Below are 17,195 nucleotides of genomic sequence, written 5' to 3'. Positions count from 1 at the left end.
GACGAACTATCGTTGTGGTTTTGATGCGTAGGTATGAACGGTTCTTGCTCAGCCCGTAGCAGCCACGTAAAATTTGCAACAACAAAGTAGAGGACGTCTAACTTGTTTTTGCAGGGCATATTGTGATGTGATATGGTCATGACGTGATGCTATATTTTATTGTATGAGATGATCATGTTTTGTAACCGTACTTATCGGTAACTGGCAGGAGCCATATGGTTGTCGCTTTATTGTATGAAATGCAAACGCCCTGTAATTGCTTTACTTTATCACTAAGCGGTAGCGATAGTCGTAGAAGCAATAGATGGCGTAACGACAACGATGCTATGATGGAGATCAAGGTGTCGCGCCGGTGACGATGGTGATCATGACGGTGCTTCGAAGATGGAGATCACAAGCACAAGATGATGATGGCCATATCATATCATTTATATTGATTGCATGTGATATTTATCCTTTATGCATCTTATCTTTCTTTGATTGACGGTAGCATTTTAGGATGATCTCTCACTAATTATCAAGAAGTGTTCTCCCCGAGTATGCACCATTGCGAAAGTTCTTCGTGCTGAGACACCACGTGATGATCGGGTGTGATAGGCTCTACGTTCAAGTACAACGGGTGCAAAACAGTTGCACACACGGAATACTCAGGTTAAACTTGACGATCCTAGCATATACAGATATGGTCTCGGAACAAGGAGACCGAAAGGTTGAGCGTGAATCATATAGTAGATATGATCAACATAATGATGTTCACCATTGAAACTACTCCATCTCACATGATGATCGGACATGGTGTAGTTGATATGGATCACGTAATCACTTAGAAGATTAGAGGGATGTCTATCTAAGTGGGAGTTCTTAAGTAATATGATTAATTGAACTTAAATTTATCATGAACTTAGTCCTGGTAGTATTTTGCAAATTATGTTGTAGATCAATAGCTTGCATTGTTGCTTTCATATGTTTATTTTTATATGTTCCTAGAGAAAATTGTGTTGAAAGATGTTAGTAGCAATGATGTGGATTGGATCCATGATCTGAGGTTTATCCTCATTGCTGCACAGAAGAATTATGTCCTTAATGCACCGCTAGGTGACAGACCTATTGCAGGAGCAGATGCAGACGTTATGAACATTTGGCTAGCTCAATATGATGACTACTTGATAGTTTAGTGCACCATGCTTAACGGCTTAGAATCGGGAATTCAAAGACGTTTTGAACGTCATGGACCATATGAGATGTTCCAGGAGTTGAAGTTAATATTTCAAGCAAATACCCGAGTTGAGAGATATGAAGTCTCCAACAAGTTCTATAGCTAAAAAGATGGAGGAGAATCGCTCAACTAGTGAGCATGTGCTCAGATTGTGTGGGTACTACAATCGCTTGAATCAAGTGGGAGTTAATCTTCCAGATAAGATAGTGATTGACAGAATTCTCTAGTCACCATCACCAAGTTAGTAGAACTTTGTGATGAACTATAGTATGCAAGGGATGACGGAAACGATTCCCGAGCTCTTCGTGATGTTGAAATCGATGAAGGTAGAAATCAAGAAAGAGCATCAAGTGTTGATGATTGACAAGACCACTAGTTTCAAGAAAAGGGCAAAGGGATAGAAAGGGAACTTCAAGTAGAATGACAAGCAAGTTGTCACTCCCACGAAGAAGCCCAAAGCTGGACCAAAGCCTGAAACTGAGTGATTATAATGCAAAGGAAATGGTCACTAGAAGCTGAAATGCCCTAAATATTTGGTGGATAAGAAGGATGGCGAAGTGAACAAGGGTATATTTGATATACAGGTTATTGATGTGTGCATTACTAGTGTTTATAGTAGCCCCTGAGTATTTGATACTTGTTCAGTTGCTAAGATTAGTAACTCGAAACAGGAGTTATATAAACAGAGACTGGTTAAAAGGGAAGTGACGATGAGTGTTGGAAGTGGTTCCAAGATTGATATGATCATCATCGCACACTCCCTACACTTTCGGGATTAGTGTTAAACCTAAATAAATGTTATTTGGTGTTTGCGTTGAGCATGAATATGATTTGATCATGTTTATTGCAAAACGGTTATTCATTTAAAGTCAAAGAATAATTGTTGTTCTGTTTACATGAATAAAATCTTCGATGGTCATACACCCAATGAAAATAGTTTGTTGGATCTCGATCATAGTGATACACATATTCATAATATTAATGCCAAAAGATGCAAAGTTAATAATGATAGTGCAACATATTTGTGGCACTGCCGTTTAGGTCATATTGGTGTAAAGCGCATGAAGAAACTCCATGCTGATGGGCTTTTGGAATCACTTGATTATGAATCACTTGATGCTTGCGAACCATGCCTCATGGGCAAGATGACTAAGACTCCGTTCTCCAGAACAATGGAGCAAGCAACAGATTTGTTGGAAATAATACATACTGATGTGTGAGATCCAATGAGTGTTGATGCTCGTGGCAAGTATCGTTATTTTCTGACCTTCACAGATGATTTGAGAAGATATGGGTATATCTACTTAATGAAACACAAGTCTAAAACATTTGAAAAGTTCAAAGAATTTCAGAGTGAAGTGGAGAATCATCGTAACAAGAAAAATAAAGTTTCTACAATCTGATCGTGGAGGAGAATATTTGAGTTACGAGTTTGGCCTTCATATAAAACAATGTGGAATAGTTTCACAGCTCACACCAGCTGGAACACCACAACATAATGGTGTGTCCGAACGTCATAACCGCACTTTATTGGATATGGTGCGATCTATGATGTATCTTACCAATTTACCACTATGATTTTGGGGTTATGCATTAGAGACAGTTGCATTCACTTTAAATAGGGCACCATCAAAATCCGTTGAGACGACGCCTTATGAATTATGGTTTAGCAGTAAACCTAAGCTGTCGTTTCTTAAAGTTTGGAGTTGCGATGCTTATATGAAAAAGTTTTTCAACCTGATAAGCTCGAACCCAAATTGGAGAAATGCATCTTCATAGAATACCCAAAGGAAACTATTGGGTACACCTTCTATCACAGATCCGAAGGCAAGGTATTCGTTGCTAAGATGGATCCTTTCTAGAGAAGAAGTTTCTCTCGAAAGAAGTGAGTGGGAGGAAAGTAGAACTTGATGAGGTAGTTGTACCTTCTCCCTTATTGGAAAGTAGTTCATCACAGAAATCAGTTCCAGTGATTCCTACACCAATTAATGAGGAAGTTAATGATGATGATCATGAAACTTCAGATCAAGTTTCTACCAAACTTCGTAGGTCTTCCAGAGTAAGATCCGCACCAGAGTGGTACGGTAATCATGTTCTGGAAGTCATGTTACTAGACCATGATGAACCTACGAACTATGAGGAAGCGATGATGAGCCCAGATTCCGCAAAATGGCATGAGGCCATAAAATCTGAGATATGATCCATGTATGAGAACAAAGTATGAACTTTGATTGACTTGCTCGATGATCAGCAAGCCATGTTAAATAATGGATCTTCAAGAGGAAGACGGACACTGATAGTAGTGTTACTATCTACTAAGCTTGACTTGTTGCGAAAGGTTTTCGACAAGTTCAAGGTGTTGAATACGATGAGATTTTCTCACTCGTATTGAAGCTTAAGTCTGTCTGAATCATGTTAGCAATTGCCACATTTTATGAAATCTGGGAAATGGATGTCAAAACTGCATTCCTTAATGGATTTATTAAAGAAGAGTTGTATATGATGCAACCAGAAAGTTTTTGTCAATCCTAAAGATGCTAACAAAGTGTGCAAGCTCCAGCAATCCATCAATGGACTGGTGCAAGCATCTCAGAAATGGAATATACACTTTGATGAGTTGATCAAAGCATATGGTTTTATGCAGACTTTTGGAAAGAACTGTATTTAGAAGAAAGTGAGTGGGAGCACTACAGCATTTCTGATAAGTATATGTGAATGACATATTATTAATTGGAAATGATGTAGAATTTTTTGGACAGCGTAAAGGAGTGTTTGAAAGGAGTTTTTCAAAGAAAGACCTCGGTGAAGCTGCTTACACATTGAGCATCAAGATCTATATAGATAGATCAAGACGCTTGATAAGTTTTTCAATGAGTACATACCTTGATAAATTTTTTGAAGTAGTTCAAAATGGAACAGTCAAAGAAAGAGTTCTTGCCTGTGTTGCAAGGTGTGAAGTTGAGTAAGACTCAAAACCCGACTATGGCAAAAAATAGAAAGAGAATGAAAAGTCATTCCCTATGCCTCAGTCATAGGTTCTATAAAGTATACTATGCTGTATACCAGACCTATTGTATACCTTGCTCTGAGTTTGGCAAAGGAATACAATTTTGATCTAATAGTAGATCACTGGACAACGGTCAAGAATATCCTTAGTGAGGACTAAGGAGATGTTTCTCGATTATGGAGGTGATAAAAGAGTTCGTTGTAAAAGTTACATCGGTGCAAACTTTTACACCAATCCAGATGACTCTAAGTCTCAATCTGGATACATATTGAAAGTGGGAGCAATTAGCTAGAGTAGCTCCGTGCAGAGCATTGTAGACATAGAATATTTGCAAAATACATACGGCTCTGTATGTGACAGACCCGTTGACTAAACTTCTCTCACGAGCAAAACATGATCATACCTTAGTACTCTTTGGGTGTTAATCACATAGCAATGTGAACTAGATTGTTGACTCTAGTAAACCCTTTGGGTGTTGGTCACATGACGATGTGAACTATGGATGTTAATCATATACAGATATGAATATTAGTGTTAAATCACATGATGATGTGAACTAGATTATTGACTCTAGTGCAAGTGGGAGACTGAAGGAAATATGCCCTAGAGGCAATAAAAAAGTTATTATTTATTTCCTTATATCATGATAAATGTTTATTATTCATGCTAGAATTGTATTAACCGGAAACATAATACATGTGTGAATACATAGACAAACATAGTGTCACTAGTATGCCTCTACTTGACTAGCTCGTTTATCAAAGATGGTTATGTTTCCTAGCCATGGACAAAAGAGTTGTCATTTGATTAACAGGATCACATCATTGGGAGAATGATGTGATTGACATGACCCATTCCGTTAGCTTAGCACTTGATCGTTTAGTATGTTGCTATTGCTTTCTTCATGACTTATACATGTTCCTGTAACTATGAGATTATGCAACTCCCGTTTACCGGAGGAACACTTTGGGTGCTACCAAACATCACAACGTAACTGGGTGATTATAAAGGAGTACTACAGGTGTCTCCGAAGGTAGATGTTGAGTTGGCGTATTTCGAGATTAGGTTTTGTCACTCTGATTGTCGGAGAGGTATCTCTGGGCCCTCTCGGTAATGCACATCACTATAAGCCTTGCAAGCAATGTGACCAATGAGCTGGTTACGGGATGATGCATTATGTAACGAGTAAAGAGACTTGCCGGTAACGAGATTGAACTAGGTATTGGATACCGACGATCAAATCTCGGGCAAGTAACATACCGATGACAAAGGGAACAAAGTATGTTGTTATGCGGTTTGGGACGATAAAGATCTTCGTAGAATATGTAGGAGCCAATATGGGCATCCAGGTTCCGCTATTGGTTATTGACCAAGAATAGTTCTAGGTCATGTCTACATAGTTCTCGAACCCGTAGGGTCCGCACGCTTAAGGTTTCGATGACGGTTATATTATGAGTTTATGAGTTTTGATGTACCGAAGGAGTTCGGAGTCCCGGATGAGATCGGGGACATGACGAGGAGTCTCGAAATGGTCGAGACGTAAAGATCGATATATTGGACGACTATATTCGGAGTTCGGAAAGGTTCCGAGTGATTCGGGTATTTATCGGAGTACCGGAGAGTTACAGGAATTCGCCGGGGAGAAGTATTGGGCCTTATTGGGCCATACGCAAAAGAGAGAGGGGCTGCCTAGGGCAGGCCGCGCGCCCCCCCAAGGCCTAGTCCTAATTGGACTAGGGGGAGGGGCCGCACCCCCTCCTTCCTTCCCTTCTCTCTTCCCCTTCCTTCTCTCTTACTCCTACTAGGAAAGGAGGAGTCCTACTCCCGGTGGGAGTAGGACTCCCCCATTGGGCGCGCCTCCTCCTCCTTGGCCGGCCCTCCCCTTGCTCCTTTATATACGGGGGCAGGGGGCACCCCATGACACGCAAGTTGATCTACGGATCGTTCCTTAGCCATGTGCGGTGCCCCCCTCCACCATATTCCACCTCGGTCATATCATTGCGGTGCTTAGGCGAAGCCCTGCGTCGGTACAACATCATCATCGTCACCACGCCGTCGTGCTGACGGAACTCATCCCCGACACCCTGCTGGATCGGAGTCCGGGGATCGTCATCGAGCTGAACGTGTGCTGAACTCGGAGGTGCCGTACGTTCGGTGCTTGGATCAGTCGGATCGTGAAGACGTACGACTACATCAACCGCGTTGTCATAACGCTTCCGCTTACGGTCTACGAGGGTACGTGGACAACACTCTCCCCTCTCATTGCTATGCATCACCATGATCTTGCGTGTGCGTAGGAAAATTTTGAAATTACTACGTTCCCCAACAAATAGTACCTTCTCCCGAATTGGAAAGTAGTTCATCACAGAAATCAGTTACAGTGATTCCTACAACAATTAGTGAGGAAGCTAATGATGATGATAATGAAACTTCAGATCAAGTTACTACCGAACCTCATAGGTCATCCAGAGTACGGTCCGCACCAGAGTGGTATGGTAATCCTGTTCTGGAAGTCATGTTACTAGACCATGATGAACCTACAAACTATGAGGAAGCGATGATGAGCCCAGTTTCCGCGAAATGGCTCGAGGCCATGAAATCTGAGATGGGATCCATGTATGAGAACAAAGTGTGGACTTTGGTGGACTTGACCGATGATCGGCAAGCCATAGAAAATAAATGGATCTTCAAGAAGAAGACTGACGCGGACCGTAATGTTACTGTCTACGAAGCTCGACTTGTTGCGAATGGTTTTCGACAAGTTCAAGGAGTTGACTATGATGAGACCTTCTCACCCGTAGCGATGCTTAACTTTGTCTGAATCATGTTAGCAATTGCCGCATTTTATGATTATAAAATTTGTCAAATGGATGTCAAAACTGCATTCCTTAATGGATTTCTTAAATAAGAGTTGTATATGATGCAACCAGAAGGTTTTGTCGATCCAAAGGGTGCTAACAAAGTGTGCAAGCGCCAGCGATCCATTTATGGATTGGTGCAAGCCTCTCGGAGTTGGAATATACGCTTTGATAGTGTGATCAAAGTATATGATTTTATAAAGACTTTTGGAGAAGCCTGTATTTACAAGAAAGTGAGTGGGAGCTCTATAGCATTTCTAATATTATATGTGGATGACATATTGTTGATTGGAAATAATACATAATTTTTGGATAGCATAAAAGGATACTTGAATAAGAATTTTTCAATGAAAGACCTCGGTGAAGCTGCTTACATATTGGGCATCAAGATCTATAGAGATAGATCAAGACGCTTAATTGGACTTTCACAAAGCACATACCTTGATAAAGTTTTGAAGAAGTTCAAAATGGATCAGTCAAAGAAAGGGTTCTTGCCTGTGTTACAAGGTGTGAAGTTGAGTCAGACTCAATGCCCGACCACTACAGGAGATAGAGAGAAAATGAAAGGCATGCCCTATGCCTCAGCCATAGGTTCTATCATGTATGCAATGCTGTGTACCAGACCTGATATGTGCCTTGCTATAAGTATAGCAGGGAGGTACCAAAGTAATCCAGGAGTGGAGTACTGGACAGCGGTCAAGAACATCCTGAAATACCTAAAAAGGGCTAAGGATATGTTTCTCATTTATGGAGGTGACAAAGAGCTCGTCGTAAATGGTTACGTCGATGCAAGCTTTGACACTAATCCAGATGACTCTAAGTTGCAATCCGGATACGTATTTATATTGAATGGTGGAGCTATCAGTTGGTGCAGTTCCAAGCAGAGCGTCGTGGCGGGATCTACGTGTGAAGTGGAGTACATAGCTGCTTCGGAAGTAGCAAATGAAGGAGTTCATATCTGATCTAGGTGTAATACCTAGTGCATCGGGTCCAATGAAAATCTTTTGTGACAATATAGGCGCAATTACCTTGGCAAAGGAATCCAGATTTCACATGAGAACCAAACACATCAAGAGACGCTTCAATTCCATCCGTCAGCAAGTCGCGGAGGGAGACATAGAGAATTGCAAGATACATACAAATCTGAATGTTGCAGACCCGTTGACTAAGCCTCTTCCACGAGCAAAACATGATCAACACCAAGACTCCATGGGTGTTAGAGCATCTCCAGCTGTTCGGCCCCCCAGGGCGCCGAAAAAGAGCGGCCTGGGGGTGAGCTGGTGATAAACTCGGCGTCGGGGGCGGGTTGGCACCCACCCGTCGCCCCCAGGTCGCCCCCAGGCATCGATTTCGGCCTAGTGTTTGGCCCAATTATGTCCAAAAACGGCCCAATATCTGCGTGAATCGGCCCATATTCAGCGCAGTTCAGCGTGTTCTGGTGTGAATTTTTGCATACAAATGGAAATCAATTAGTTTGTCACATAGTTCGGCATGGTTTGCCGTGTTTCAGCGTGTTTCATCACATAAATCAAATAGTTCAATACAAATTATATAGTTTGACAAATAAAAACTCAAGTTTCATCACACGTCATTCCCGCCTCGCCCCGGCCTCACCCTTGAGCCTCCATAGGTGCTCCACCAAATAGTGCTGCAGTTCTTGATGCACCTGTGGGTCTTGGATCTCCTGACGCATATTGAGGTAGTCAGTCCAGTTTGCCGGTAACTGGCGATCAACTTGGAGAAGAGGACCCTGCTTGTAATATGGTTTAGTGTCAAACACTGGCTCTTCCTGCTCGCTCTCAATGATCATGTTGTGCAAGATGACACAGCAAGTCATGATCTTCCACATTTGATCTTTCGACTAGGTCAGAGCAGGGAACCGGACAACAGCAAATCGAGATTGGAGCACACCAAATGCCCGCTCAACATCCTTCCCACAAGCCTCCTGAACCTTCCCAAACCAGGCTTTCTTGCCTCCTGGCACAGGGTTTGAGATGGTCTTCACAAATGTAGACCATCTTAGATAGATGCCATCAGCTAGATAGTACCCCTTGTTGTACTGCCGCCCATTGACCTCGAAGTTCACCGGAGGAGAATGACCTTCAACAAGCTTGGCAAAGACTGAGGAGCACTGCATGACGTTGATGTCATTGTGAGTTCCTAGCATCCCAAAGAAAGAGTGCCAAATCCAGAGGTCCTGTGTGGCCACTGCCTCAAGTACCACACTACAACCGCTTTTGGCGCCTTTGTACAACCCCTACCAAGCAAATGGATAGTTCTTCCATTTCCAATGCATGCAGTCGATGCTTCCAAACATCCCAGGAAATCCTCTTGCTTCATTCTGTGCTAGGATCCGAGTAGTGTCTTCCACATTGGGTCACAAGTACTGCGGTCCAAACACTGCCACCACTGCCCTGCAGAACTTATAGAAACACTCAATGGTGGTGGACTCAGCCATGCGCCCATAGTCGTCAAGTGAATCACCGGGAGCTCCGTATGCAAGCATCCTCATAGCTGTCGTGCACTTCTGGATCGAGGTAAATCCAAGTGTGCCGGTGCAATCCATCTTGCACTTGAAGTAGCTGTCGGACTCCCGGATGGAATTCAGAATCCCGAGGAAAAGCTTTCGGCTCATCCGATACAGCGCTGAAATGTTTTCTCATCGTGCAATGGAGAGTCGGCAAAGTAGTCCGAGTAGAGAATGCAGTAGCCTTCCAGACGATGCCGGTTCTTTGCTTTCACCCACCCAAGCACCGAGCCACCTCGCCGCGACTTTTCACTACTTGCTAGCAGGCCGAGGAGCACCATGAGATGCTCCTGCTCCTGGACGCCGGCTTCGGCTTCCTCCTCTAGCAACGCCACGAGCGCCTCCTCATCTTCGGAGTCCATCGCCGAGCCGGGCAATTCACCGAACACCTTGCGGGCAAGGTGGGCGCAAACCCGCCAGTGTACAGGCCTTGCGCGGCCAGAACGCCGGAAAAGGTGCCCGGACGGCAGCGAAGAGGCTGCCTCAGCGAAACCCCTTCTTTTTCCTGGCAGGAAATGGTCTACCTAGCTGCGGTGGGCGGTGGACGGCGCCAGGATCGGCGGGGTGGCGCAGGGTGGCGGCCGAGCGTGGGGGGTAGGAGGCGAATTTGGACGGGTGGGTTGACTTTTCGCCTGACAGTGTGGCCCCAGAAACGCTTTTCCCTTACACCAGAGCCCCCGAGCGCCCCCCAGTGCGCCGGGTTCGTCATGCGATCGCTGGGCGCAAAAACGGGCCGAGCCGGCGGAATTCGGCTTCCTGGCGGCGCAACTGGGGTGATTTTTTGGCGCCGGCGCGGAAAAAAACGCCTGGGAAGGGTCTGTTGGGGGGCGCGGCTGGAGATGCTCTTAGTATCATTACTTTGTAATCTAGATTATTGGCTCTAGTGCAAGTGGGAGACTCAAGGAAATATGCCCTAGAGGCAATAATAAAGTTCTTATTTATATTTCCTTATATCATTATAAATATTTATTATTCATGCTAGAATTGTATTAACCGGAAATTTAGTACATGTGTGAATACATAGACAAAACATAGTGTCCCTAGTATGCCTCTACTTGACTAGCTCATTAATCAAAGATGGTTATGTTTCCTAACCATGGACATGAGTTGTCATTTGATAAACGAGATCACTGTCGGTGTCAAAACCGGCGGATCTCGGGTAGTGGGTCCCGATCTGTGCGTCTTAGGCTGATGGTAACAGGAAGCGAGGGACACAATGTTTACCCAGGTTCGGGTCCTCTCAATGGAGGTAAAACCCTACTTCCTGCTTGATTAATATTGAAGATATGTGGAATACAAGAGTAGATCTACCACGAGATCGTAGAGGCTAAACCCTAAGAGCTAGCCTATGATGGTATGATTGTAAATGTGATCGGCCTTCTAAGGACCATGCTCTCTGGTTTATATAGACACCGGAGAGCTAGGGTTTACAAGGAGTCGGTTACAAGGAAGGAAACATAATATCCGGATCGCCAAGCTTGTCTCCCACACAAAGGAGAGTCCCATCCGGACACGAGCCGAAGTCTTGAGTCTTGTATCTTGACGCTTCTATAGTCCAGACGATGAATATAGTCCGGCTGTCCGGATACCCCCTTATCCAGGACTCCCTCAGTAGCCCCTGAACCAGGCTACAATGACGATGAGTCCGGCACACAGTCTTGTCTTCGGCATTGCAAGGCGGGTTCCTCCTCCGAATACTCCAAGGTTCCCATCATGACGAACAGTGTCCGGCATCTTCATCAATGTTGTACTCCTCGGCTTCAGTGCTTCAATAATGACCATTTCCACGTGTCGAGCGAATGCGAGGAGTCAAGGCATTTTTGCATTTGCCACCCTCAGTCCTCTGGTCTAACCGTCTATTTGAAGAGACGGGGATTCCCAGATCCAAACCCCACTCTCCCTCCTCGAGCAAGCATCCAACAGAGCGCCCGGAAAAAACCACCCCAACATGGCCAGTCGTCGCAGCTCTTCTGCTTGCTCCTTTTGCCCCAAGCCGGGGGACTGGGGAGAGTGTTCAGTTTCCCATAGCCGTTTGGTAAAGTTACAAACCCAAGGGCTCCTCCCGCGAGCGTTCATGGTCCCTGTCCGAGCCGGAGTGGCCACCTATAACGGCGGAGAACAAGCGGAGAGATCCCCCATCCTACTCCAGAGGAGCGGGTATGCTTAATTCCGCATGTGTTAAGGGGCATCGGGTTTCCTATTCACCCGTTCCTTCATGGCCTTCTGGAGTTCTACGGCCTCTAGTTGCACAACTTTACCCCAGCCTCCTTACTGCATATAGCAGGATACATCGCCCTTTGCGAGCTATTTCTAGGTTGCGAGGCTCATTTCGGACTGTGGAAGAAGTTGTTCTGCCTCGTCCCCCGCAACCAGGGAGAATCCCTATGTCAAGTGGGCGGGGCTGAAATATGGCGTATCACTGAGACCGGATACCTATCCGGTACTCCCAAGAAGGCACCAGATAACTGGACTTCGGAGTGGTTTTATATCAATGACGCTCCCCTTCCAGATCCAGTCCAGACAGGGCTCCCCAAATTCAGTAACACCCCGCCGAGGGCATGTCTAAGCTGGTGCCCCTGTGGCCCCCCGAGAAGAGGATTCCAGGGAAGTACATTTCCTGATGAATAGGATAAAGTTACTGGCCAAATCCGGACTGACGATAGTCGAGGTGATGGCAATATGCATAATGCGGGGAGTGCAACCGCTTCAATACCAGAGCAATCCCATGTGGCACTACAACGGGACAGACGATGCTACCCGTTGTGGTCGTAAGGGTCCAGACTCCCCCGCCGCACTGGCAAGGATACTGTCCGACCTGTACAAAGGAGAAGAGGAAGAATCCCTTCATATCAAACCGCGGGACGGATTCTCCATGTACAACCCTCCAAACTGGGTAAGTCGTCATTTATTTCATTGCTTCACTTATGGTAGTGTGCTTTGCTAAAGTTACCTGCATTTCCCGAGCAGGAACTGAGGAGGGACATGGAGGGAATCTCCAGCCCTTCCCCGCAGCTAGAGGACCCCGAAAGGGCCCTGGATCCGGGACTCGAAGAAGACCCAGATGCATTCGTGGAGCTTGTCGACGGGATATTTTATCGGGCGAGCCGCGACGGCGCCCCGGTAGCTATCGTAGTTGATTATCCCGGACTGTTACCTTCGTCGCGCGTAAGCCAAGCCAAAAACTCGACCCTTCAAAGAGGATTCTTTCCTGGCGTCACACCTTATCCCTGACATGTCACACTTTTATAGAAGCGACGTTCGGAGCACAGGGCCGAGCCCCTAGGTACCCATCAGCCACAGGTGTTCGGATCGGGTAGGCTCAAGAGGAAGGTGATTAGAACCGACACGCCTTTACAGAGGTAAGAAAACAACTTGTCATGTTTTGTTGTCGTTTGAAGTATAACAGGGCCCCTTGTACATCTTGGCAGGAAGAGGAATATCCGGACAGTATCCGGAGATCCTGCCAACCACGCCTCCACCAGTCGGGCTCTAGGACCAACTTCGAGGGAGGAGGCGGACATAGGGCCGACGCCATATAGTCCTCCGGTAGAGGACGCAGACATGCTCTCTGCCACAAATTCGGAGGTAGAGAGCACCATACATCATCGGCGTCGACGGGCCATGCTTCGCGACAACATCTTTTCCGAAGAGGCATTTAATGCCTTCAATTTGGGAGACGCATACATCCGAGCTGCTCAAAGTGGACTCGCTCGGGCGACAGTCCAGTATACCAAAGATATACGGGTAAGAAAGCTTGATTAGCATATATATAGAAGTAGCCCCTGAGAGTTGAAACTGTTGAAGCAACAGTTTTAAGTATCAATTCATGCGCAGGTTCTTGTAGATAAGAATGAGCAATTGTCTCGGGAGCTAGAGGAGTGCAAGACTCAACTGAGGGCCACAGTTGCCAAGCTAGAGGAATCCCAGAAGGCCTCATGCGGTAACATTTATCCGAATTCTATGAAAATGTACCAGTTGGAAACTGGCTAGTATGACGAATTTAACAGAAAGTTCTGTAGACAACCCCGGAGTAAATCCAGAGGGCGGCGGGGATGACGAGTCGCATCTCCAGAGGCAACTAAAGGCCAGTGAGCGCATTCTGACGCAAGTGAAGCATGATAAGAATATGCTCGAAGAAGCCAATGTTCGGCTGGACGTGGAATTGAAAGACATGCATGCACAGCTGGCGGACTCCGTGAAGGAGAATAGGAAGCTTCGCCGCAGCATTTATCGTAAGTGCCTAAATGAACTGTAGTATAGTTCGGCGAGGAAGCATATTGAAACATTTATGTTCACAGGAATGCTGACGGGATGCCCGGAGGAGGAGATGCCCGCTTCTGCAGGTGATTTACTGCAGGACCTGTCACAACTGCACGAGCGAGCTCGGCAGGTGATGTAGGGCATTGCACGGTCTTTGTGGCCATCAAGCTCCCTGCCAAAAGGCATGTGGGGCTTGTGGACATGCTTCAAGGAGCACGGCAGCGCTTCCGTTTGTGGAAGATATCCGCCTGCCGGCAAGGTGCAAGAGAAGCATGGGCGATGGTGAAGACACGCTACACCAAGCTGGACCCGAACCATATGGCCGAAGTAGGACCGGCCGGGCCAGATGGGCAAGAAATCCCTGTGAGTCTGGTATATGACCAGGTGGCGCTAGCTGCAAAGTATTCTCAACAGGATTGTAGGTTAGATAGCCTATTGGATTGTATAGAGGATGAATATAATCAGTCCAAATGACTTTGTAATTCGATGGACATAAGTAGCCCCTAGCCGGATTAAAATCATTTGTCGTGGCGGACCTTTTCGCTTCAGCCCCCAGATCCCAAAGTCCGGGGTGTGTCCGAATACCCGCTCGGTTATATAAAACCGGAGTTTGCGTGGAGACCAGGCATAGGGGTCATAAGTGCTTGAACATACAAGTACCCAACTAGTTATGTTATATTGCATGGTTAGCAAGAAACATCTTCCGGGGAGAATAGTTCCGTTAAGGGTTCCTTTCCCTGGGTAAGCATGTGTCAAAGCACATGTCCGGACTGCAAACCAAAGCGCAGGATACAAAACTTCTGGGGATTAATGTTATAACAAACGAAGACATCTTTTGTTCACCGACCGAATATTCTCTTAAGGAAACTAGCTTTCGGCTTCACCCAGTCTGAGGTACACATACGGCTCAACCGGCAGTAACAATCGCAGAGGTGCTCCCCTTATGCCCTAGCCGAATTAACGAGAACATAGGGCATAAACACAGGAGCCGGACAACCCAGCTTGGCCACGTCTTAAGTCATATCGATGCATATAATGGTGAAGAAAAGGGCGCACATGGAAAGAGAAACACATGTGTGATGGGCAAAGAGCCCTGAAAGTTATTTATATTAAGCTTCCATATAGGAAGCCCCCAAGTAAAGTTTACACACATAGTGCGGCCGGAATAGTCCGGGAATCCGCACTGTATTCAATACTGTGTATGAAAAGGAAGGGATCGAGAAAGGAAAAAAGAACAAAAAAAGGGGGTAGCATAATTGAAAAAGGAGGGTTAAGGAGACGAACGCTGAGTTCGGCGCTAGGCGTAGAATCTCTGGAGTCTGGCCGCGTTCCATGGGTTCGGCTCGAGTCTGTTATCGGACGCATTACATAAGTGGTACGCTCCTCCGGTGAGAACTTTGTCGATGATGAAGGGGCCTTCCCACTTGGGTTTAAGCTTGTCCTTCTTCTTCTCTGGTAAGCGTAGAACGAGTTCGCCAATATTATAAGTTTTGGCCCGCACTTCTTTGCTTTGATACCGTCGAGCCTATTGCTGATAGAATGCGGAACGGGCCTTCGTGACATCACGCTCCTCCTCCAGGGCATCCAAATTATCCTGCCGATCTAACTTGGCTTCCTTCTCTTTATACATGCGTACGCGTGGCGAATCATGTATTATGTCGCATGGTAGTACTGCTTCCGCGCCGTACACCATAAAAATGGTGTGTATCCGGTGGTGCGATTCGGTGTGGTCCGCAACCCCCAGAGTACGGAGTCGAGCTCCTCGACCCAATGAGTATCTGACTCTGTCAAGGATCGCACTAGTCTGGGTTTGATGCCGCTCATGATGAGACCATTTGCTCTTTCGACCTGACCATTTGTTTGAGGGTGGTATACGGAAGCATAGTCGAGCTTGATGCCCATTTTGCTGCACCAAGCTTTCACTTCATCGGCTATAAAATTTGAGCCATTATCGGTGATGATGGTGTGGGGGACGCCATATCAGTGTACGACCCCGGATATAAAGTCTATGACTGGTCCGGATTCGGCTGTTTTCACTAGTTTGGCTTCTATCCATTTGGTGAACTTGTCAACCATGACCAATAAGTATTTTTTCTTATGGCTTCCCCCTTTAAGGGGTCCGACCATATCCAGCCCCCAGACCGCGAAGGGCCAAGTTATGGGGATTCTTTGGAGAGCGGTAGGGGGCATATGACTCTGATTGGCGAAGAGTTGGCAACCGACGCAGTGTTGGACAAGGTCCTGTGCGTCTACTCGGGCCGTCGGCCAATAGAAACCTGTACGGAAGGCCTTGCTGACTAGTGCTCGAGCCGCAGCATGGTGCCCGCCCAGTCCGGCATGGATCTCAGCCAAGAGCTGCCGCCCTTCCTCTTCGGAGATGCACCTTTGGAGCACTCCGGTAGCACTTTTCTTATAGAGCTCTCCTTCATGGACTTTGTAAGCTTTAGAACGCCGGACAATGCAGCGTGCTTCGTTTTGGTCTTCAAGGAGCTCCTGCCTATTTAGGTAGGCCAAGAAAGGCTCAGTCCACGGGGTGATGACAGCCATTATTTCATGGGCTGACGATGTTATTTTGGTGGTAGAACCTCTAACTATGTCTAATAGTTCAGAATCTAGGGATGTATTTGGATCCGTGCTGGTATTGCCGGATTCCCCTTTCCATACCACGGATGGCTTGAACAGTCTTTCTAGGAATATGTTTGGTGGGACAGGGTCGCGTTTAGCGCCGATGCGGGCAAGGACATCTGCCGCTTGATTGTTTTCTCGAGCCACATGGTGGAATTCGAGCCCCTCGAACCGAGCTGATATTTTAAGGACGGCATTGCGATAGGCCGCCATTTTCAGATCCTTGGCATTAAAGTCTCCATTTATTTGTGATATTGCGAGGTTTGAGTTTCCGCGCACTTCTAGGCATTGAATGCCCATGGAGACTGCCATCCGAAGACCGTGCAACAAAGCCTCATATTCGGCTGCATTGTTGGAGTCTGTGTATAATATTTGGAGGATGTATTGGACCATGTCTCCGGTGGGAGAGGTCAGGACGACGCCTGCCCCCAATCCGGCTAGCATTTTAGAGCCATGAAAGTGCATGATCCAGTTAGAGTACACGCTGTACTCTTTAGGGAGTTCGGCTTCCGTCCATTCGGCGACAAAGTTAGCTAATACTTGCAACTTGATAGCCCACCGAGGCTTGTATGTTATGTCAAACAGAAGGAGCTCAATGGCCCATTTGGCGATTCGGCCCGTGGCATCGCGGTTATTTATTATGTCATTTAGCGGCACTTTGGAGGCCACCATAATCGAACACTCTTGAAAGTAGTGTCGTAG

Source organism: Triticum aestivum, chromosome 1B (assembly GCF_018294505.1).
Source record: "Triticum aestivum cultivar Chinese Spring chromosome 1B, IWGSC CS RefSeq v2.1, whole genome shotgun sequence".
In the NCBI taxonomy this organism is placed as follows: domain Eukaryota; kingdom Viridiplantae; phylum Streptophyta; class Magnoliopsida; order Poales; family Poaceae; genus Triticum; species Triticum aestivum.
The sequence above is the reverse complement of the archived record's forward strand: the minus strand, read 5'-3'. Positions refer to the sequence as shown.